Raw genomic sequence first — 24,119 nt, 5'->3', positions numbered from 1 at the left:
CCCCGAATCGATTCCTTCATCTGCTAAAAAGGAGATAAATTCAAATTTGCACTGAGATATGCATACAAAACTACGAACGCCGGTTCGTTCTGGGATTAACTTAATTAAATTGTTCAATTCTTGACTTTTCTTCGCACACAGTTCCAACATTTTTCACTTTTAAGTTATTACATTTAAGTTAAATACACACATAAATATTTCAACTAAATTTCAAATATTTATGTATTTAAGTTAAAATATAGAAATACGTGAAATAAAATATAAGTATTTTTTAATTAAATATATAAATATTAAAATTTAAAAAATTTAATTAAAATGAAAAATCAAATAAAATCAAGTTTTAACAATTTCCTTTGCTTTATTATACGCTATTTCAGAATAGTTGCGCATAATAACATTGCAGCTTTGTTGTGAAATCATTTTTGTTACCGTATATTGTTGCGCAAATAATTTTCAGTAATTCCAAGATAATGAAACGTATAAATGTAAATGTCTCACATTTCACTGTCTGACGAATTATTCATTCAAGAATTTAACGGATTCGACATTCGAGGTTTCGGGGTTTAACGGAACGGTATAACGATATAATCCGCCATATGGATGGGAAGCGAAGTGTAAATGACCGCGAATTACACGCGCATTACACGATCATGAATCGGCGCGTGTCTTCGATCGAAATCGGAGCGTGTCGATGCGGTCGGGCCGCACTTAAAACGTCAGCGGGTATCAAAGTAGATTACCGCCGTATATTGTGAACAGACGCGTGCGACACATAAGTACTCTAATTCTAATCCCATTGCCATATGGACCTATATCGTTGAATAAATCGGCGGCCGAGCATGGAGGCGGGCGGTCGCGGCAAACGAGGCGTGTGCACACGAGGCCTTTTGCGTGAATCACACTGAGCAAAATTCAACATGGGTCCGGAAAATTAATTAGGGAATACCGGAGAATTAAAGAAGGGAAAAGAAATAGTATCCGGAAATCCGCTTTTTAAAGATAAGGTTAAAAGAAATAAAAATTTAAAATAATGAGGTTGATTTTAATGTCACGCATGAAGAATTAACAATTGTAAAAAGAAACGATAGAAGAATGGTAATATAATTATTTTTGAAGATATATTGAAAGAGAAATACTTCGAAATTTATCGCTATTAAATTCTTGTGCAATATTTTTCCAACAGGTATCTTTATCTTTTACACTAATATTATCTGTTTCTTGTCTTCTATTATACTTTTTTGGATTCTATTTGATTAATTTTATTTTTTTTGTAATTAGAAAAATTTGGCAATCTTGTATTTCGTCTTTCCCCATTTTGTTTCAAGTTTAATGACCGATAATTAATGCTGATTGAATCTTGATATACGTACGTGATTATACGCACATATATATTAACTTATACAAGGTCTTAGCTGATCATAGGAGATATGACGTTCTTTTCGCATTAATAATAACCATTCGCATTCTATGTTTGAAAAGAAAGAGAAATCTTTCCGAGTTTTATCGTATGGACTATAGATTTAGCTAAACTCTAATTAGAAACACGATGTGGATCGCAATGTAAGTGGCGTTAAATATAACTTGTTTAGCTAAACTTGGTTTAAACTCGATTTTGTGGAACCGGGCCTAAATAACAAAAATAATATAGTTTTGAGATGTAAATTCGATAAATGAATAAAATGTATGGTAAATGTTAATTACAAAAAGTGCTTCCACAGTTTATTTCTAAATTGTATCAAAGTGTTATATGTTTTATATTAATGTTATTATGTTTTTTACTTAATATGTGTATTATTTTCTAACATATTTATCTTGTGTTAAATACAACGTAAAATGTTTCACTGTAAATAATCTCGTAAACTTGTTAAAAGTTTGATAACCATCTACCTATCCGATAAACGACAGAATGAATTTACACTTCAATTAACTCTCATGTACCGTTTATCTCAGTGTCTCACCTAAGCCAATTAAACTCCTATCTGTGGCATCAATTCACCGAGAAGTGTGTCTTTTCACGCACGTGGCGGATATGAGAGCGTTTTGCCGGGCGCGCTCCTCTGTCTCTCTTGATGGAAACCGAAGATAGGTAATCTACACCGCGTGTGTTGCACACTCTGTCCTCGCTAGAGGACCCCTCGTTGTAGGCGGCGTCATCTGCTTCGAAAAGTTGCCTAGTAAAATATCATTGTGTATTGCTGTGGTCGCGCATGCAATCGCAATAGAGCTTCGTCTTTACGAGACACTGGCGGGCATTTGTATTCGACTCTCGTTTGCTCATTCGCTCGATTTGTACCCCCCCCCCCTCCCCTCTCTTCCTCCTCCCGTCGCGACATTTTCGTCGACGGAGATCGGAGAGTGTCACTTGCAAGGCTACGAATGCAATTCAAGTCAACAGTTGAGAATGTGGAATACGGGAACGTGCATCTTCGAATTTTTTTAAACAGGATAACATATCGATTAGAGGGCATTGCCTCTATTCGGAATAAAGTACAGAATAAGGATCTGTTTGCAAATTTACGTGTGCGGAATACGGCAAAGAATCAACGATGCAGATTGGAATACGCAATATATTTAAAACTATACGCTGTTATATATTACAAGAAGATTAAAATCAGTTTTTTGAATTGTAATAACATCTTGTTATTTTCAACTTTTATACGTGTCAAAATTTATTATTTTAGCACATAATATGTAGTTAAAGGAATACTCTCGTCTAATTAACTTATTTTTGTGGTTAAATTGCTTATTCCAAATCAGCTGCATGCGTATGCATCTAGTATAAATAATAATAATAACTGAATTCTAATCAAATTCAATTGTGGTTAAATTGTTTAATTCTATTATTTTAGTTAAATTAATAATATATTGACGAGAAATGCGCAGATGTTCTGTGTGTGTGTGTGTGTGTGAGTGTGAGTGAATGATTAATTAAATAAGAACAATTACAGATAACTCAAGTTGTGTATAATTTGACGTTACAAACATAAATAAAATTTTTTGGTCTTTGAAATTGGATATACAGGATGCTCATAAAACAAAAAATAGAATTCCGACTGCTTTTCTTCCTTTTAATTCGCAAATCACAAATCGCCTAAAGTGAGTTTAATGGACTGACTAATCCGAATACTCCACTATAAGAACTTGACTAAAAGGAGATGTTCTTACCATTTCTCTAGTCGTTCGATGCGGTGGGAAACATATGCGCATAAATGCGCAGCTTCCTTGAGTGTGCGGCAACGATAATGCATTACACCGCGGTGTGTTTTAGCATCGGCGAATCGGTGGCGAGTGTTCTCTCGAGTGTAGAATTTCGAGGGTGCCATTGAGAGATAGGATGGGCGAGAAAGAGAGAAAGGAGGCGTGAATGCTCTCTTTGTCGGGATGCAAATGTCAGCGCGACGCCGCCGCGTTGCAGGGTGTGCAGTGGCATTATGCCCAATGCACAATACCGAAGTGCTTATAATAATGGTAATGAGAGGAGAAATACGGTCTATGCAAATGCGAGGACTAGTCCGTGTGTCGTTGGAGAGTCCTTGAATTTAGAAGCGAAATGTAGGGATTTTTTATGCAGAAATCTTGCAAATTAATTTTTTGTTTCTCTCTTTTATATCTACTAAAAAATATATTTCAACAATTGTGATATTTTATCGTTTTAACATTATTTGGTGGACTCCCACTTTCAATCTCCCGAGGAAATCAAAAAATCATTGACTATTGAATTAAAATCACTATTCTTTTATCGAAGCGAGATACGCCAGTTGCCGAAAGATGGCAGAAGTATATGGAAAATAATGACTATTACGTCAAAGATTAACAAGTTGTTTTTTTTTGTGAATAAACATTAAAATAATACTTAAGAAAAGCGTTAAACTTATTTATATACTTAATACATTTTATTGTATTATGTATAGATTAATAGAGATATTGTATTGTAATTCATAATAATGCGCAGGAACATTATAATAAATATTTAATCGTGATGTGATAGTTTAAACAAAGTAAAAAAAAATATGTGCACTAATATTATTGCAATTTGTTTGCTCGACGTAGTTGGAAATATCGGTTTTTATTTCCGTTATGGCCGCTACACCCCTGGGAGACGTATCTCCCGTATTCGTGCACTTACGGGGTGTCACGTATTTTTTCGACATTGGAGACCGGAGGTACGCATCAACGTATACATATAGTTGCGACATATGCTGCCCGCGCATATATCACGTCTCATCGTCAGCGACCCCTCAAGCGACCGGGTTGGGCCCCAGGACCCCCGAAATTACAAGGGAGTCTATTTATTGTTTTTTCTTTTCCCTCTTGCTCCTCCGCCCTCTGTCCAAACACATGGCGCCACGCGAACGACAATATTAATCCTTGTTTAATTGTTTTCTCTGCGCGATGCCCGGTCTCCAGAGATAAATAAAGCGATGAAAGATCTTTTTTGACATTATATTCTAATTTCTAAAAAAAAAGTAACAAGGGTGTTGCTTCTTGATCAAAATTTAGAATTTTATTCACTCGGGATATCGAGAGTATGATATAACTGACATTATTATTACTAATGTCAGTTATATCTCGATTGTCAATTGAAATAAGCAACATTTGTCATTTTTCTGTATAGTGTTTCACATCGACTTAGAGCATGGACCGCGCCATTCCTATATTATTTATATGCGAAACTAGGTTCAGAAAAAAGTGAGAGCAATGGGCGCCAATTAACTCTGTCTTCTTTTTTTTTATGACAAAATAACCGACAATTCGTGCTGTCCTTCTTCCACAGTTGGACTCACTTTCGATTCGCGTTACACAGTCCATGCTTTATGTCGTCGATGGTGTTTCACAGGATCATTTGTTTTCTATATTTTTTCATGTTTTTATACTTTTTATAATTGATTTATATAACATATTTTATATCTTTACATTCTTGAGATATACACATTATCGTCGGAGAATTCCTAGAAAACACTTAATTTATTTAGCAACGTTATGCATGTATCAGAATTTTGTTTTATACGTCTATAATATGACATAGAATATGTATATAATATATACATTAAATTTTAATTTTAACCATCGTATTAGATCTATCGTCTGAACCTTTAAATTTCGATTTCGCAATTTTGATTTACAGTTGGCAATCTTCAAAATCCCCCTTTGTATTAAGATTTAGTGAAATATATAAAAAAACGATTTATACATCGAGAATTAATTTCAAATAATATTTGTAGTATGTTGTCATAATTTTAGATTATTTTAGAATATATGTGCGAGATAATTTTTTTAATAGAAAAAAAAAACATTTAAATTTTATTAAAAAAACTATTTAAACACTGAGTATCTGTACATGCTTTATGTCGTTTTTGCGTAAACTTTATATGAATAAATTAGGATGCCTTGGATTACAATCGCGCTAGGGTTGGCAGGAATATAGTCTTTCTTCTTATTAGAGTTTCATCTCATATACCATTATATACCATCTAGATCCAAAAGGTCGAATCGTGATGATTCTGCGTTACGATCGTACAAGCGTATTCTGTACCATGAGATGCTGAAATTCAGTGTATGATCATGACAGAAAATACGCGAAGAACTCGTAGAGAGCGAACGTTTTTTGGAACAATCTCAGATTTTGACGGAATATTCCCCGTTGTTCGATTGAGAGAACTTTTATTCTAATTTTATTTGCTATTAAAAATTTTTTTTTAAATTCAAACAAATATTAATGATAAATGTCGTTTTACACAGTTTATAAAAAGAAGCATTTGATTATTTACTGCTTTGATTAAAGGTGTATTGAGTAAAAGATACAAAAAATCTGTTTTTTGGCTGCACTGCTGCACTGGTGCAAGAAGTTAGAATGAGAAAAAATATATTTATTTTATCTTGCTTTAATTTATTGCACCAGTGTAGTAGACTAAAAGGAACAATTAAAAAGACCAAATTAATTTTTTTATTGACAAATGATCACAGCATTTTAATTATATTCTCGCTAGCGCGTCGCTCGATTTGTTGGGATGACGGACGATCATCTGGGCGTTCGAAAATCGATTGGCAGTGAAAGAGAGAAAGGACAATGTCGCTAATATAGGCACATCATAAATCACGGTAGGCCGACAATGTCAACGTTGACGCATCACCGCTGCAGCCGATTTATCGTTTCGTCGAATTTCCACCGTGATGAAGTCGTCATCTATAGAACTAGGGGGGAAGAGAACTCCTGATAAATTTTAACAAAGTAAACCGAACGCACCTATATTTGCAAACGAAGAACGTGTGACGTGATATAAATATTTTACATTATCAGATATCGAACGATCGTGAGAATGTTAATTTCATGTACTTTTGGATATAAAAAACAGGACTTTTATATTTATAATTTATAATTGAAAATTACAATTTTTTTTAATTTAAAAATTTGTTTTTACTTTTAATGAAAATTATATTAGTATTATTAAGTATTACACTAGTAAAAGGAGAATAATTTCTGTGAGAAAATGTTAACAAAGGAGGTACAATTTAAAAATTAAAATTTTATGTATATGTAAACATACACATGTAAGAATATATGACGTTAAATAATTAATATTGTAATAAGTTACTTTATAACAATATTAATAATATATTTTTACTTTTTTCCTATATTTTTTAATATAAAATGTATGTTTAATTATTTTACTTTTACTCTAAAAGTTTACGTAATAAAACTAAATTGTTGATACTATGTATAATATTATACAGGGTGAGTTTAATGGTTGTCCCAACTTTTTACCATGAGAGATGGAATTACCAACTGCAATCTTAGTACATGCATGTACGGCATTTGCACATGCATATGTCGTACATGTGTGTACTAAGATTGTAGTCGGTAATTCCATCTCTCATGGTAAAAAGTTGGGACAGCCATTAAAACTCACCCTGTATATAATGTAATGAGAATTTATATTTAATTTTTATAATTATTTAAATTATATTTTTCTGATTTATCAACTCTCTTAAGTAATTGTTTATTATTTAACAATAAGATGTAGTTTATACTTTAGATGAAGCTGAAGAATAAAATAACTGTAATAGCATTTTTGTTTGCTCAAAAGTAGGAGGACGAAAGACTAATCTAAATCTAATTGTAAAAAATGTCTTTCCAAAATAGAACGTTTTATAACTTTAGATTAGACTTCAAATATGAGAACTCTCTCGTCTCGACTTGTACTGTCTTACATGTACTGTTTTTATATTTTTACTAAACGGGATTAAATTGTATTAAAAGCACCGCCATGGTTGTATGATAGACGGATTATTCACTGCGTTTACATGAGAAGCAGGTACATGTAGATCGGATTTCATCTACTGCTCAGTTGCTCATTGATTCAAAGGAAGGCTACCCTCACGTGCTCAACCCCTTTGCTGCACGCGCAGCATTCAGCCTCGAAGTGGGCCGTAAAGAAATCTTTACGAATGAGAAAGTAGGAATAAATAAGAAATGAATAAATGTATTTAAATGAAAAACTCGTTCGCGTGATTTACGGAGAATTTTCCAAGTTGAAATGGAACAGGGAGTCGATATTTTTTTAAATAAGTAAAAGATAGTCCGAATATCCATTTGGAGTTAGACAGGAAGGGGTAGAAACAAAGAGGAAAAATTTCAGACGTGCATCAATCACGACTGTCTGTGAGAATAATACGCGCGCACGTGTGCATGTATGTGCGTATGACGTGTATTAACATATTCATGCATGACAAATTGCGCGCGAGGACCTCTTCCTGGACGCATCTGTCTGTCAATCTCCAGGACCCTTTCCGTATCGTGAAAAGTGCGAAACCGGACAGACGAGGCTGTCGAAAAAAAATGAGGGACATATATTTTTTTGCTGTTCTCCCAGCGATCTGCTCACGTGTCTGACGAGATAAGATCAAAGGCGTGAATAAAAAGGGTTAAGTTTTAAACTGTGCTTCAACATTGTTATTAATGTTAATAATATTTAACAGTCATTATTAAAAATAATTAAAGAATCTAATTTTGTTAATCCTGTCATATTTATGTGTCAAATACGGTATGTCGAAACCCCACAATAAACAGTATCGTTGTGCTCAGCGATGATATTTCTTCGAGATTTATTGCGTTCGGATCGATCGGAGCGACGGACGTATCGATCAGATAGATCGGGCTTGACCCACGGAACTGCCGGCGTATTACGTAACGGAATTCATGGAGAATGTATAAGAAACATGTGCACGAAGATCGATCAGTTGGTGAAGATACATACGACGCAACAGCTATGCCAAAGAAAGTCGACCATGTAATTAATTTATGCATAATTTATGCACATATAATACAGTTATTACATATTAGCATAAATATTATGAAATGTACTAAAGAAAAGAATTATACTGTTTTGTGTTTTTTTCCCTTTTTCAAATAACTGAGTTTAAATGTGTAAATGATATAAGTACTTTCTATAGAAATTTATTAGTGTCTATTAGATTAATAGATCAATACCAATTGTATTACAAATGAAAGTTTCTCACATAAACAATGTGAATAGAATTGATTGACAAAAAAACTAAAATCGGGAAAAGATTAGAGTATATTAGGGAATATAGACAGGGATATGGAATACTATACTGATCAGATTGCCAAGGCACATTTTTGTACACAAATATTAAACATATTGGTCCTTGCTATATCCAGCACACTTCTCATTAACTCATATTTATGGTCTTGCGTTATCTTTGTGTAGAAAGATGCTAAGAAAATGTCTATGACTGAAGTTTTTATGTCGTTATTTTTTTCAATAATTAGAACTTAGATTTTGCCGTCTTGCGACAAATATAACAGGAATAACAAAATAATATAAAGGAAGATTATATAAATAAAAAGAATATCTTGATAAAATTGAACAATACGCATGCAAAACTAATGTATACATAACAAGTTTCAGTTATAAACAACTTGTTTGATCCATGTTAGAATGTAATTTCGATCGAGAATGCAATTCCTGTTCAAGTTACATAATTACATGTCGATGAAATGGAAAAGACATTGGAGTATTGTAATATACGTGCGCGTGTATGTGTGTGTGTGTGCGCGTGTGTTACCGTTAATTTATTGAATATGGATAAAGGCCGTAGATACAAATCACGCATGCGTTCCGGTCTTTGTATGTCTGCATTCTAGTCAGGTTGCATTTTTGTCGAAAGTGATAAATCCATTGTATCTAGTAAATAAAGACAGCCGCACGATAACTTTCACGAGATAAAATTCTTACTTGGGCCTGGATACGATTTATTGAGCGATAATGGAGTCGCGAATCGAATCGATCGTGCGAATTCTAGATCACTTTATTTGTTCTGCATATCTCGCGGTAAACGTAGCCCTTTCATATACAGGTAATTCATAATTTTCTGTAAAAAAAAACTATATTTTTTTAAATTTAATACTATGGAACAATCGACTAAAAACACAATTTTTGGCGGGATAGTATTTTTAAATTCTATGGATGTAATTTTAGTTTATTAAAAATAATACAATAATAACGAGTTTTATTCGGTTATAACTTTTGTTAATGCAAAATATCACATTTTATTTATTTATTTAATCCGCTAGGGAATTTTTTAAAATATTGTACAAATATAATATTTTACGAAAAAATTTAATTATGATTGTATTTTAATTTAATTCTATTACAATATTAATGTAATATTATATATATAAAATACATTAAATAATAATAATCAAGTCATATTATGTTATAATGTGATTAGTAATAATATTATTAAATTATATATTATACATTATTTTTATACTAATAATATTTTAATATTTTATATTTTTTTAAATTAAAAACTAACATTTTTTTAGTTTTACGATGAATTATAAAAATCTATTGGAGCTTTGATTTCTTTTTAGGGAATTTTGGATTATCTGTCACTCTATGCGCGCATTGCAAAAGTGATTTTGCAACATGCAAGTGCCAAGTGGCACGGCGTCTGCCGCGGAACTTGTTTGTCCGGTTACTTTCCATTCGCGGGTGCGCACTTCGGGCTCGCATTGATCGCTCGCATTTTTTTTTGTTTTGCTTTCCATAAATGCGCGAGGCCATGGCCCGGAATATTAATCGTTTTTTGACCGTCGGAACACACTCAGAAGAGTGGATGAAGAATTCCCTAACGTCATATAAGAACCTGTCGCGCGTCATTTCAAAATTGCTGCAAAATTTCGTAAAACTGAAATAAACAATCTTGAACATTTCAGTTTTCGGTCCAACGTATTAAATTCTTAAATTAACAATTTAATTTTATATTTTAATTTATTATTTGCAGTTCGATATAGAACCGAATGATTTCACGCTGTTTTTATATCTATGTTTCTCATTTCATAGCCTACATTTGCATAAAATCATTATAAAAGGGCGATCTTCTGCGCGGTTTTTTATCTGAAAATAATTATATCATCAAAATGATAATTATGGATTGTTCAAGCACAATGAAAAAAGCTGAAAACAGTTTTGACTTTCTAGCAATCAATTTGAGCGTACATATGATTATTTTGACCAAAAACATTATTTTTAAATCAGTATCTGCCGAAGTTTTTTGTATTTCGGCAAAACTATTCTTTCCGTGTATTTTTAATAGAAATGCGAAAATCACGTCCAATGACTATTTACATAATAAAAAGACTAGATGACCATTCCTGAGTTAAAAAAGAAACATTTTCTCTAAATTAGAGTTGGACAAAATTCTTGAAGTGTGATTATTAAAACGTTCATCCTGGCGTGCGCTAATTTTTCTTTTGTGTTTCCTGCGACGAGTGTTTGGTCGCTCTTGGTTTAACCGAGCTCGTCATTCAAGCGTTTTATTAAATTAACTCGTTTAATTGGGCGCGTCCATTATTCCATGGCACCCGTGGAGTACGAAGAAACACAATCCTATGGGAAACGTGCGCAATTCCGCGTTGTATTTGAATGACGTAATGACGCTCTTGGTTTTTTCCCACAAACGCAAGACTTACGAAGGTAGAAGGACTCGAGAATTTTCTAATAAAATATCTGACATTGTTTTTAATAGTTAGGTTTATTATTTATTTATAACAATACATTGATCTAACATGGCTCATTAGACCTTGGTATATCGTATTAATTTTTAAATCTACTGAGCCTACACAATTATAATTTATATTGTTGATTTTTGAATAAAACTTGTAACACATTGCAATTGAATATAATGGACATGTTTAACAGACAAAACAGATCAGTGAGTGCTTAGTGATTTTTTATTATGATTAGTTTGTTTTTAGATTCAAACATTAAAGACAAGAACTAATCTTATTAAAGAATCACTGAGTACTCGCTGATCTCTTTTGTCTGCTGAACACGCCCAATTTTAGCTTTTGAAGTATTAGGTTAACCGAAAAGTTTTGAGAATCCCTATCCTCTATTGCGCTTGGGATTAGTTTATTCGGCAGTGCGTGGGCCGAGGCTGATTGAAAGCTCGTTTGAAAGAGGACGCTTTGCTCTTTCAAGTGCAGGTGTTGGCAAAACAAAGCAGACGATATTGGATGGCGCGATTGTGAAGATAGGTAACTAAAGCTTCATTTGCACAATGTTGTGATTTTTTGAGTGGAGACTATCAATGAAATTTGCATTTATGGAGAGAGTGCTATGTTAAATTAAATAGCCATCCGATGGTTCATGTGATTTCGTAATGAGATTTTGAACCTGAAGATGCTCCACGGTTTGAAAGACTGCCATTCAATGATCGCCTGAAGCAAGTAGTTTCGATGAAAATGCTAGAACACTCACAGGATATTAACGTTCCTAAAAGCACGTTTTATAATCATTGATTAAATTTTTGTTTCAATGCCTCAAAAATTCTTAGTACTTTTTTCGGATAGTCTAATACTTTCCGTCAGCGCTTTAAATTATTTTTTATTTTACTTGTTTAATTTGTTCCTTGTAGATTTCTAGTTACAGTTTATAGCTATCACTCATAAATTCAGAAAACATTTGCAGTTTTCTCGTATTTCACAAAAAGTTACTTTTTTTTTAATTGTAAAAAAATTATGTAAATCGAGAACATTATAACAATTTTTTTTCTCTTTTCTGTAAATTTTTTAATGTTAAAGTTAAAAGATTTTTGTAAAAATATTTTATATAAACAATTTGTTTTAGAAACAAATTATGTAGAAGTATAATTAAGAAACAAAGCTTTTTATAGCTCTAACTTTTATCTTTAAAATGCCTTTATAAAAACATTTCTGCGATTTATTTTTATTGATCAAACATAACTTTTCATGAGATGCAAGAAAATTATTTTCTTAAATGTATGAACAATATAGTATATTTTTATATCATTCAGAAGTTTCCTTTTTTGGTTGCGTGAAAAACATTTGAATAACACAAGTATATGTGAAGACCAGAGTAAAGTGAAAATGCGCCCACGAAATTACGCGCTATTATTTCAGTGGTTAATGGGTAATCTCGTTTGCGTAATAATTGGCTTGGGAATGGGATATGACAATAACAATTGCGGTGAAATGTTGTCGACTGTAGTACACTGAGGAAAAATAAAATGCTTTTTTGGGATGGATGGGCACGTTATTTGTGGGTTGTTGCAGTTATTATCCAAAAGCTAACGTTAAAGACAGAACGCATCTTAGTTTTGCTACAATGTTTGTACATATTTACATATAAAATTTTAATATGTAATTAATATTTATTGCAAACAATATAATCATTATTATATTATATGCATATCATAATTATATATTATTTTATATGAATATATAAAAGAAGAAAAGTAAATTGAATAGTTATTTTTGAGTAATGGGAATTGATATTTCTCTGTGTGTATGCTATTTCTAAAAATTACAGTTAAAAAGAAACTTTTTTTTTAACAAACGTAAAACAGACATGTGAAATTGTCCATAATTCCTTTCCCTTCTTTTTCACTTAATTTTCCTTTTGCTACCTCTTTTTTTCTTAGCGGGTACTAAACCCAATTATGGCGCAAGTTACGTTCAGAGACGCAACACACAACGTCAAATCTTTTATGGCACTCGGCCGAGTGTGCCGAACGCGCAATTATTGGACGCGACATAAATGCCAGGCCGCGGAAAGAAAGATCGCATGGATCGTTTTAGAAACACATCAATTTCTTCTACCGAGAGAGGCATGAAACTCGCTTTTACGAAACTTCTCTTTCACAATGTCGCATGTAACCATGATAGGGAATGGGATATTGTCATATCCCATTCCCTATCACTTTTCTTTCCGTCGCATTTGCATACTGTATCAAAGTTGCCAAATTGATCCTAATTTCACTGATTTTACAAATGCTAACCTTCATTAGATTTCTTGAACGCACATTTCAATTGTTTCAAACAAATTAAAACATTTAAATGTAAATTTTCATCAATGTAGATTAACTTTAATTTTATTTGAACTTACTCTTTATCTTTTTATAATTTTTAGAAGAAAGAAAGAATTTTTTAAGAGTAAGTTAAACTAAGGTCAAAGTTAATCTACATTGGTAGAAATGAACATAAATAGATGATAGAGACAATCAATATTAATATAGGCCACAGAGGTGCCTAAAGCGGCACCTCTTTGTTTTTTAGAAACTGTAATTTATAAATGTTGTATTAATAGAGAATATGATATTATAACTCCCTGAATTTTATTAATAATATTTCAAATCGAAAATTTAACATTTTTTTGTCGATATGTTTAATTGATTCCAGACGCAAAATTATGAAATATCCAAAATATTTATAAAAATACGACTATTATAGATTCAAGAGAAATAAGAACTGTAATATGACTCTTCTACTAAAACAAAACATTAATTTTATAAAAAAATAGTTTTATGAACAAAAAATATTGCAGGATATATGTACATATATCTTTTTAAAATTTAGATTGTAGTATTAAAAATCTAATACATGTAATCTAAACAATAGATTGGTAGTAAAATTACAATCAACTTATTGAATAACTATTTCTATATGAAAACTTTGAGAAAAAAAGTTATGTTAGTTTCATGTAAACGTCAACGCATTTAGGAAGTTACATTGATAAAATTTTATATTATTTAATCTTTATGTTATTTTAAATTTTAAGAAAACTATACGTTAAAAAAATTCATAAAATTTTGGAATGCTTATGTATATTAATCATAAACTTATTCTAAAAATTTGACCAAGTTTTAAGAAAAGACTGGAGAGCTTTTCTATAAATAAAATAAGAATTGTAATTGTTGGATCATTGTTTATTTCGCTTGTGTAATTGCTATTCTGAACTCGGAATCTCGTGATTTTAGAATACTGAACTGTGATTATGGAGCAATCTTCTTTTTGTCTCTTTTTTTCTCTCGAACCGAATAAGGACAACGCAATGAGTCTCGAAGGAAAGAATGCCATCGCCGAGATGACGTCATCATTGTGATCAGAAAAAGTTTGCAACTGTTCTCAGGTCACCAGATGCAACCGTATTTATTTTCTATTTGACTCGTTTCAGTTTTATTTTCGCTATAAAAATCTTAAATTATGTGAACTCTTATCGAAGACTTGAACGAAGTTTTTAAGAGATTCATTTTATTCTTCAAATTTATTTTTCAATTTCTGATTTTAATTTACAAGGAAAAATCTTCAACTTGAAAGTTGAAAAAATCATGGAATTTTAACAATATATAAAGATTATACTGATACTGTAGTAAACTTTTTTTTAATATTTGAATGCATTCTGGGGAAAGAAAATCAATTCTTCAAAATTGGCTTATTTTTTATTTTTGTTTAGTTATGAACAAAAGAAATGGAACAAAAATTTACTTTTTTAATGAGATTTATTAATTAAAAAATTTACAAAATGTATATAATTATTTAATAATAAAGCAAAAACTGAAAAAGTAAGCCGATTTTTAGAAGTTGATTTTACTCTTCTAGAATGAGTTTGGGCAGCAAAGAAAAATAATTTATTATATTAGAATATTGTGTATATATTGCAGTATTTTATAATTTTTGGAATGTTTGATTTGAAGATCTTCTCTTATTAGTTTTCGAAATGTCCATCAGAAAAATCGTTTCGCAGCTTGAACTTTCTCGTGGTTTAATTATTTTCAGTTTCAAATATTTGTTAACCGGATATTTTAATTTATTGAATTTCATGTACCTAGACGTTGTATCGTTTTACGCGTTTTTTTATTTACTTGACAATTTAACGCTTGGGCAGAACGGCTCTCGCCCTTGAATTTCAAAGAATGACCAAGGAATCTGCGGCGTAAAACCGTTCGTTCGTGCTTTACGTCTCGTGTGTGATTTTTTCGTCCCCTTCTTTTGATCCTTTAGTGAAGCGAGTTCTCTTGTAGAAATACGATCGTATGAAGCGATTATTTCTTTGCGGCACAGAGCCTGGATATAATTGCTATCTTGCTTATTGCGTCTTGGCTTCGTTGTGTTTTGGTCAGCGAATATTTAGAATGAACGCAGTGACGTAGTTTAAGCCTTTTATTGTTAATATCAGCTAAAGATCTTTTACTTCTATCAAGCCTTAAAATATTTTTTAACTTGTATATGACGTTTAATATTAAACAACGTTTATGAAACAACATTATTGATAACTAAATCGAAGAAATAACAGTTAATTTTTGAATCATCGAAATTAGAAATTAGGAATTGATCTTATTATAATGCAGACACTTTTTGATATATTAAAACAAATGTAAAACTTTAGTTACTAAACATTTTAAGTAATTGTATATTACTTATTAATATTATCTGACAACATGTAGCTGATAACAAGTAAAAGCATTAAACAACATTCGTGAAACAAAATTGTTGATAATTAAATTAGAAATAACAGATTTTTTGAAATATTGAAATTGGAAATTAAGAATTGAGATAAAACAATTGAGATAAAACTGGGATTTATACAACACAATTAAAAACCAGAGAAGCCAATGAATAATCGAATTGGCAGGACTTTAGAAAATATGTATAAAAGAGCATAAGAAATCTTATTGAACATTATGACCATGCTATAACCTGTTGACCTTCATTCAAATTTAATTGGGGATTAAGAAGACGTTATTATAAAAATGCGTTATTATAAAAACGTTTTGATACTGAAACAGATTTAAACTTTTAATTACTGACCACTTTACATAATAAAATATTTTGTATTTGTATTAAAATCTATTCTGGTTATAATTTTTGTATAGTATTAATATATCCAAAGATGAATTGAATAACGTGACAAAGATGAGAACTTGAATATTTTGTATTAAGTTGATGTATATTTTTTATTAACACATTTTATGAGTAAATGATTTAATAACATTAAATATTTTTATTTTAAAACGTAAATTTTAAGATAAATAATTGAAATGCACGTGTTAATATAAATTAATTTTACCGAAGAAATATATATTTACAATTTGTTTCTGAAATGTGTCAAAGTGTTATATAATTTATGTTAATTTTTTAAATAATATTTGTTATCTTTTTTAACATTTTTATTTTGTATTAATACAAAAATTAGGTTGATTTTGTTTTTTATTGTTATAAATTATATCTATTTATATATTTTATTATTACAAATTTTTTTATATCAAGCAAATAATTTTTTCTTTTGAACTACTAACGAGCGAATTCGGACTAGATTAATATTTAAAGTGAAAAAATTTATTAAAAACTTTTTAATTCTAATTTTCTTTTGAGTGTTTTTTTACATAAAAAAAGGAAGACGAAACTAACTACGTTCCTGAGGCAAGTTCTCGTCTCACAGTCGGAGTTGGTAGTTATGCAGAAAAGAGCATTCCGAGTAGTTACTTGAGGCTCGATTCGACAGGACTCCTGTACTTTACTAGAATTTATATTTCAGAGTATTTCAGGAAATTGCGCGTTGCTTTTCGACCAGATACTTTCTAATGAATCCGAGATCACCGAGAGACATAGTTTTGTATTGAACGACGTGTGTGAAGTTAGCATCTCATAAAAATACTGCAGAATTACTTGCATCCAGCATAGTTCTACAGTTCTTGATAGGTTTCAACAATAGTTCCGTTGAATTACGTATTTTAATTAAATTTTTATAAATGAGATACTAACTTCCAAAATTACATAATAGCATCTCACCGTATTTCGAATATACGACCACAGAGAAGACTAAATCTATAGAATTCTATCGTTTAAAGACGTCCTGTCAATAGTTCTGATGATTAAATTAATTAAAAAAAATTTTTTGTTACAAAACATATGTATATATGCGTATACGTCTGCGCACGTGGATTTGGTGTAACTGGCATCTCAGATAGACAAAATTAATTAATTTAGAAATTTAGAAAGTATTTTTCAACAACCATCTTGATGGAAAAGGATTTGTAGTGATTATTTTGTGCGGTGTTTTATTTATATAATACACGTTGTGTATTTGACATGTTATTAAAGTTAAAATTCAACAGATATAACATTGCAATATTTTTTATCCGATAAAATTAAGTGCTATAAAAGAGTTACAAAACTGTTTGTAAAAAAATGACTAATCCCATCAGAGTTATCATGATTGAAATCAATGACCGCGCTCAAAGTATCGATCGATCGTTTTATTTTTTGTGTTCTTTTTTATAGCATTAATAAAATCTATTGTACTGCAATTATGAATAAATTTATTTTTTGTAACAAGCAGGTTATGTATCTCATGTGATATCTTATCTTTAAAATATTAAAACATGAGATATAAAAAATTATGAGAGGTAAAAAAAAAGAAAACACGAGATACTTTCAAGGAAAAATTGTTATTTATTACGAGGTGTGTTCACCGTATGTTTTCCATCCGTGAAATCGAAGTCCACCAAAAATGCTTTATTTTCAGACTTATGCAATATATTCACAGAGAGAAAAAGAGAGCGGAGGGGGGGGGAAGAAGAGGAAAAAGGAGAGTGTCTTGTAATATCGTGTAACTTACGTATGGGCAAGTTATTACGTGCTTCCACGCCACGGAAATATGTTAATACGCCAATTTCTTAATATACAACCGGTAATGATGCGCACTTTACTTTATGGCATCGCGCGGAACACAAAACGTGTTCTCAAAACAGCCAATTTCTCCCGCATCTTTCTGCGGCGGCGCAGAATTTTTCCGCCGGCGCGTTTAACCTTATGCACTTTAGGAAATAAGCTTGATCTAGGAAAGCTCACTATAGGGAAATTTTTGCGCGAAAAGATCGACACATTGTGTCAATAGAAATCAGACTTATTATTTCATTATAGAGTACTATATCGATAATTAATTGATCTGTACATATAAATACTTTTGTTTACGTTTTATTTTTAATATTTTTTATATTTTTTCGTGTTATTTCTGTATTTTACACATTTACGTCGGCTTGATTTATGTTAAAGTAAAAAAATTAATATAAATATAACTGTATAAATATTATGTGACTAAAAGTTACACAATGTAACGGGATATACATGTATATATATAATTTTGTACATTTTTACAAAAATTAGTACTTTTATTTATAATTATGCATCAGGGATTGTTTGATGTTAGCGTGTAATTTCTAGATACTACACAGAGAAAACTTTCTTTGGATTTAATAAATTTTTTTTAAGTCAAATGAAACTGATGTTTGAACTAACAAATACAATTGTTTGCACTTTTAAACAAAATAATTTTTTCTTTTAAATAAAATATTTTTTGGAAGATTTATGACCAGTGGCCATGATGTTATAATATCTAAACAGTATGTAGAGAAGTAATTTGGATAGTTATCCCCTGAATTCATCATAAAATATACTAGATATCATAAATTCAACAATTTTACAACTAGTCAATAACGGCCTTGTTTCCTCTGTAACAATAACTTCTATCTTTTTTCTCACATTTTGATATTCCATTAATTTTAATTATTACATGACGAGAAAGCTAAAATTGTTATATTAATTATTTGTGATTTCCTCGTTTTCCAGGCGGCAGCAACTAGAGCAGCCTGTATATTGCGATTCAGAATCACGGAGATCCACCACCGTGGAAGATGATAAGCAAGACGTATCAGGCGCTAATTCGGAGAAAATCAAGGTAAGTTACAATCACATCCTCGACTAATTAAATGTTTCCAAGAATTGAGGTAGTTCTCTAGTTTTTTATATTACAAGAATTTGATTAAATTTTAAGCTTAATTTGATTAAAAATAAACTTACAATTTATAGGCATTTCTAAATTTAAAGTTTTATTTTATAAAATTTTAAAATAATTTTTTTAAATGGCATTTTGTGTATGTAAATCTTATTTTAAAAAATTTTAGTAAAGAAAAGTTTAGATTTAATTTAAACAAAACTAAAAATTATATTAATAAGGAAGAATGGAGTTCTTTAAATTCTATAGGTGTATTTTTTTTAAGGTTCAAATATTTGCTATTAAATAGCAGTAAGTTATTTAAATTGCCAAGAGCTTTTAGTTTCACTTAAGTTAAACATTAAAATTTATTTTCAAAACTTAAGTGACATTTCTTTGTGATATAAAAAACATTTGAATGGTACAAATACCTTTTAAAAAGATATAAAATAAATTGATTTTAAAGTTGCATTAAAAAATTGTCTGACCTTAAATAAAACTTTTGAATAATCTGAGAATTTGGGAATTTTTTTTTTACAAAATTAAAATACTCTATGAAATTTTGTTTATTAATTTTTATAAATAAAATTAATAACGAGTATCAGTAATAAGCTGCTTTTTACAAAAAATTATAGTAACAGTAATGTTACTTTTAAAGTAATGTTTCCAACTTTGATCATGATTTGCACTCGCTACTATTAATCACATAACTTTACGAAGATAAAGTGAAATGTATGTTTTGACATATCTATTACAGAGCACGACACAGGATCTATTCGAGTTACTTGAGCGAGTGCAGAGTTCACGTCTCGACGATCAACGTTGCGTCCTGCCATCGTACTTCTCTCAGGTATGTGACAGAATTCGTATTTTCACCGAACTACACAGATATAACTTGCAAATGACAAAGAGTAACTTTTCCATAATAGGAATTGTAAAGAAATAGGAATATGCGAACTCTTTTCAACTGATAGATACTAATGGAATGATAATAGGAAATTTGCATAATTTTTAACAAAAATTGTATTTTAACAGTTTATATATAATTTTTTTCGAAAATTTTTAATGCAAACAGAACGAGAAAATAAATATTTAAATGTTTCATAAATTGAAAATGCTGTAAACGATTCGGAAAAACCCGAGTCCATTCGAATGTAAAATATGACATCATACTTCTGCACTAATACTTCATTTCATATTGATTGTAATGTCACAATGATAAACACTAAAAAACAAAGCGCATGCACGATTGTCTGCTGGTGTAGTGAAGTGTGACGTTACGCACTGGTCAGCTATTAAAACTGTTTTTCCTTCAGGTTCAAAATTCAAATATTTTTTAATTTTATTTTTTTTAATTTAATAAATTGTGGAAATGAAAAATAAAGAAAACGAATAGATTCGTAATACCATTTACCTTATATTTAAATGCAAAAAAGTGTAATATCTTTAAAATGCAAATTTCCTATTGTCTTTCTAAAATGAGATTCTCATGTTTAAAACTGTAAATCAACTTCAATTTTAATTTATAGAACTAAAAAAAAGTCAGCTAAACCAAATTAATTTACACTGGCACACAGATAGGCTTAAAAATAAACGCTTTCTAAAATGACCGAGTTTAAATATTTGTATTAAGGGCCAGTTATTCCAACTTTTTAGTGAATTTACCTACCAGGTAAGCATGTGTCTATCTTCATTTCTTTTCTTAAATAAATAAAGACAAACATATATTTACCTGATAGGTAAGTTTACCAAGAAGTTGGAACAACCGACTCTTAGGCTAATAATTTGCTTTGAACTTCGAAGCTTCAAATCTTCGAATCTTCGTAGCTTCAACGTTAATATTTTCTAATCTTCGAAGCTTGCCTGAAGCAAATGTCACACTCTTTGGTTACGCACATCCGGTGACTTATTGTTAACACGTATAAAAATCTGTTAGAGCCTCTATTAATATAAATTTACTGAGAAAATGAAGAACTAGGTATGATTGCTTGATAATATTGCTTGAAAGCTATTCTTTTGAAACTTCGAACTTCAAGTACTCCGAAGTTGGCAAAAATAACAGACCTAATCTGCATATTGAAAAATGTGTACGGTTTTTTAAATTTAAGAACGACTCTCTGCAATGTTAACGCTTACTTAAGTCAATCGCAATATACCGGTGCCCGTATTTTCTGAAAGAACGAAACCACTTGTCCCTCGTTATCTAATTTCATCTATTTAAACGTAATTTAACGAATGGTTTGAAAGTTTTATGAAAGCTGGTCCAAACTTACGACATTTTACTATTGTTTATTATTTAATTTTTAACTAATTACTATCCTTATTCCGTTCTCTTATACGTAAATCTTGGGCGTGACATTCCGCGCTTGAAGACGAGCTATGAGAACAAGCTTTAAATGAACGGATTGATGCAAGAAAAGAGATGGGAAGAGGCTGAAAATGAATGAACAACGCAATCCGTTACGGCTGCCCGGACGCGGACAAAAAAAAAAACTCGAGACGAATCGCCTGTACGATCGCGCATCACTTGATTTCCTACAATCGGGTAGAACTGCGTTGCGCATTGGGCCCTATATTATATCTCGCGTCGTACCCCCGTGTTTCCTCTTGTTGGAAGGGGCATTTACGTCAGTCACATATTAAGTCAGCACGACACAGGGGGAGTGTCTGTCCCCCTTTTACTAAACCCAAAAAACGGAGAAAGAATGTGAGAGAGAGAGACGCGCCCATCTTCGTGTTGGGTTGCCGGTTTCGCGGTAATTGATTGAACGTCCGACGACGGGATTGAATGACATCGCAAAGCAAATTATATGGGATGATCAAGAAAAAAATTGCATTCTTTTTTTATCCGTAGTTGCTAGAAGTACACAGTTAAAGAAAAATACTGTTTTAAATCAAACTTTATATTAATAGCAAAATAAGATCCTGAAATTGAAATTGTTATAAAAAATTATTGCACGAATCATGTTAACTTTTTAAGGATGAGAATTCAAAACAAGTAATTTATGAAAAACTTTTTTTTTTAATTTTTGGAGTCGCTGAATTCGGTTCTGTGCACAGTGGAACAAGAGCTGGACAAGAATCCATTTTGTACTTATTTCTAGAATTGTTTTGCAATATATGTATTATTGTTTTTCTCATTTCTCGAGTTAATATTTTACATAAGCATAAAGTGATGATTCCAATAGTGTTCTTGTTTTCATTCAGTATTGGCGACGTCGATTTTTATATTTATAGATTTAGATTTTTTTATTTTTGATTATAGATTCGAATAAAGCATTATTAAATCATGTTATAAGCTAAATTTTGTAAAAAAGCGAATGAGCAGTTACAAAATAGAAAGGAATAACTTCTTACTAAAACTAAATAACAAGATAATGTAACATCAATGGTTAGGTAGTTAATCAATATTGATATCTATTTTAAAAAATTTTCCAAAATTGTTTGGAAAAGCACGAGAATAAATAATAAAATCATGTTGGTTCCAGTTTATCTTAAGTTTAATTTAAAGCGCGTCGTCAGTCATATTCAATTTAATGAATTTAATCAGTTACGACACGAAGTCGGATCTTCTGTTTCGGTTAAAAAGATTTTTACCATGCGACTTTTACACTCGTGGGAAAAGTCATCGTAAATAACAGACGAAGAAAAAAACAGCACGTCTGCAGGAAATTGCGCACATGGGAATCGCTATTAAGGAATATTGTGTCCCTTTTGCTTTTTTTCTCGCCGGTAAATCGCGATCCGGATTTCGACATATGAGTTATAATCATCTGCGCGCCACATGCTATCCCACAATGTCCTGAGAAGCGTCCAACTTTTTAATCTATTCTCCCTTTTATTTCTCTCGCGTTTCTCTACTTCATCGGTGAATGTTTTTTTACTGTCGATAATGTAGATCGCGTGATTTGATTGAGGTAATCAAAAAGACACGTACATTATCAACGGTGCATACTAATATCTGTATAGTAGTATCGACTTATAAGAAGTTAGCATTACAGTGTTCTTTTTTATCGATTAAAATATAACAAGTGATAATGGCGCAATGCTTAAATACATTTTAAAAAAACGATCAGCTACATAATAATTATGTCACTGCGTAAATGTCGTATAGTGGTAACACTCTGGAATTCTCATGTTAAACGAACTTACGATTATAATATCAAAAACGAAAAGCAAATAAAAACTTTACGTAATTAAAATATTATGTAAGTTTGACAATTTTTAAATGTAGTTATAGATTAAGATTACACATATATACATATATTATATATATATATTATATAATCTTAATCTTTATCAATATTATTATTAATTCTTTCCTCTTATCTATTTACAATAAATAATGAATAATAATCTTTTTACATGAAAAATGCGACCCGGGCACATTAAGTTCTTACATTTTATTTTAACTTTTTAATAGATTTATTTTTCTTAGTAATACTTGACTAATTAGATTATTTTTAGATTTATTTTTAAATAGTTAATTTTTTTATATGCATATGAAAATATACATAATATTTTATATAATTTTTTGATAATGCATACAACTTTTAAATATTTTTATATATAAAATATATATTGTATCAAACAAAATTATCGCGAATTGTAATAATAAAATTAGGGTTAATATTAATGTAAATCTTTATACAATTTAAACATTGACATATTTAAACAATTTTTTAATTTAAAAACATTTAAACAATTAGGGCGTTAAAAAATTCTGTCATCAAACTTCTTTGATTATTGCAAACATATCAACGAGAGACTATTAATAGTTGCAAATTAATTTTAATTATGAATTAAATATACATGTTTTATGAGACTGTCGCTAGATGGCAGAAGGATTCCATTAGTTTGCTCTTAATTTTTTTCTGCACAGATAATTGATTTATCACAAATATAATATGATGTAAAAATCTTTGTAAAAATACGAGTAATGCAAACAAATATTTAATATAGTTATATCCATAATTAATATAATTATAAGAGGAAATGTAGTAAAAATTAAAGTTT

The 24,119-nt window shown here is 30.5% G+C and overlaps 1 protein-coding gene across 1 annotated transcript in view; it reads left to right on the top strand.

Annotated features, from left to right (window-relative positions):
• Positions 1–19,055, top strand: part of LOC105837050 — a 76,885-nt gene extending 57,830 nt beyond the window's left edge. Inside the window, exon 3 of the mRNA XM_036289513.1 lies at positions 18,959–19,055. The gene's annotated coding sequence lies outside the window, so the exon portion shown is untranslated. The remainder of the gene's footprint in view (positions 1–18,958) is intronic.
• The last annotated feature ends 5,064 nt before the right edge of the window (positions 19,056–24,119 follow it).

Source organism: Monomorium pharaonis, chromosome 7, assembly GCF_013373865.1.
Source record: "Monomorium pharaonis isolate MP-MQ-018 chromosome 7, ASM1337386v2, whole genome shotgun sequence".
Classification (NCBI taxonomy): domain Eukaryota; kingdom Metazoa; phylum Arthropoda; class Insecta; order Hymenoptera; family Formicidae; genus Monomorium; species Monomorium pharaonis.
This window is presented reverse-complemented; position numbering and strand designations above follow the sequence as displayed.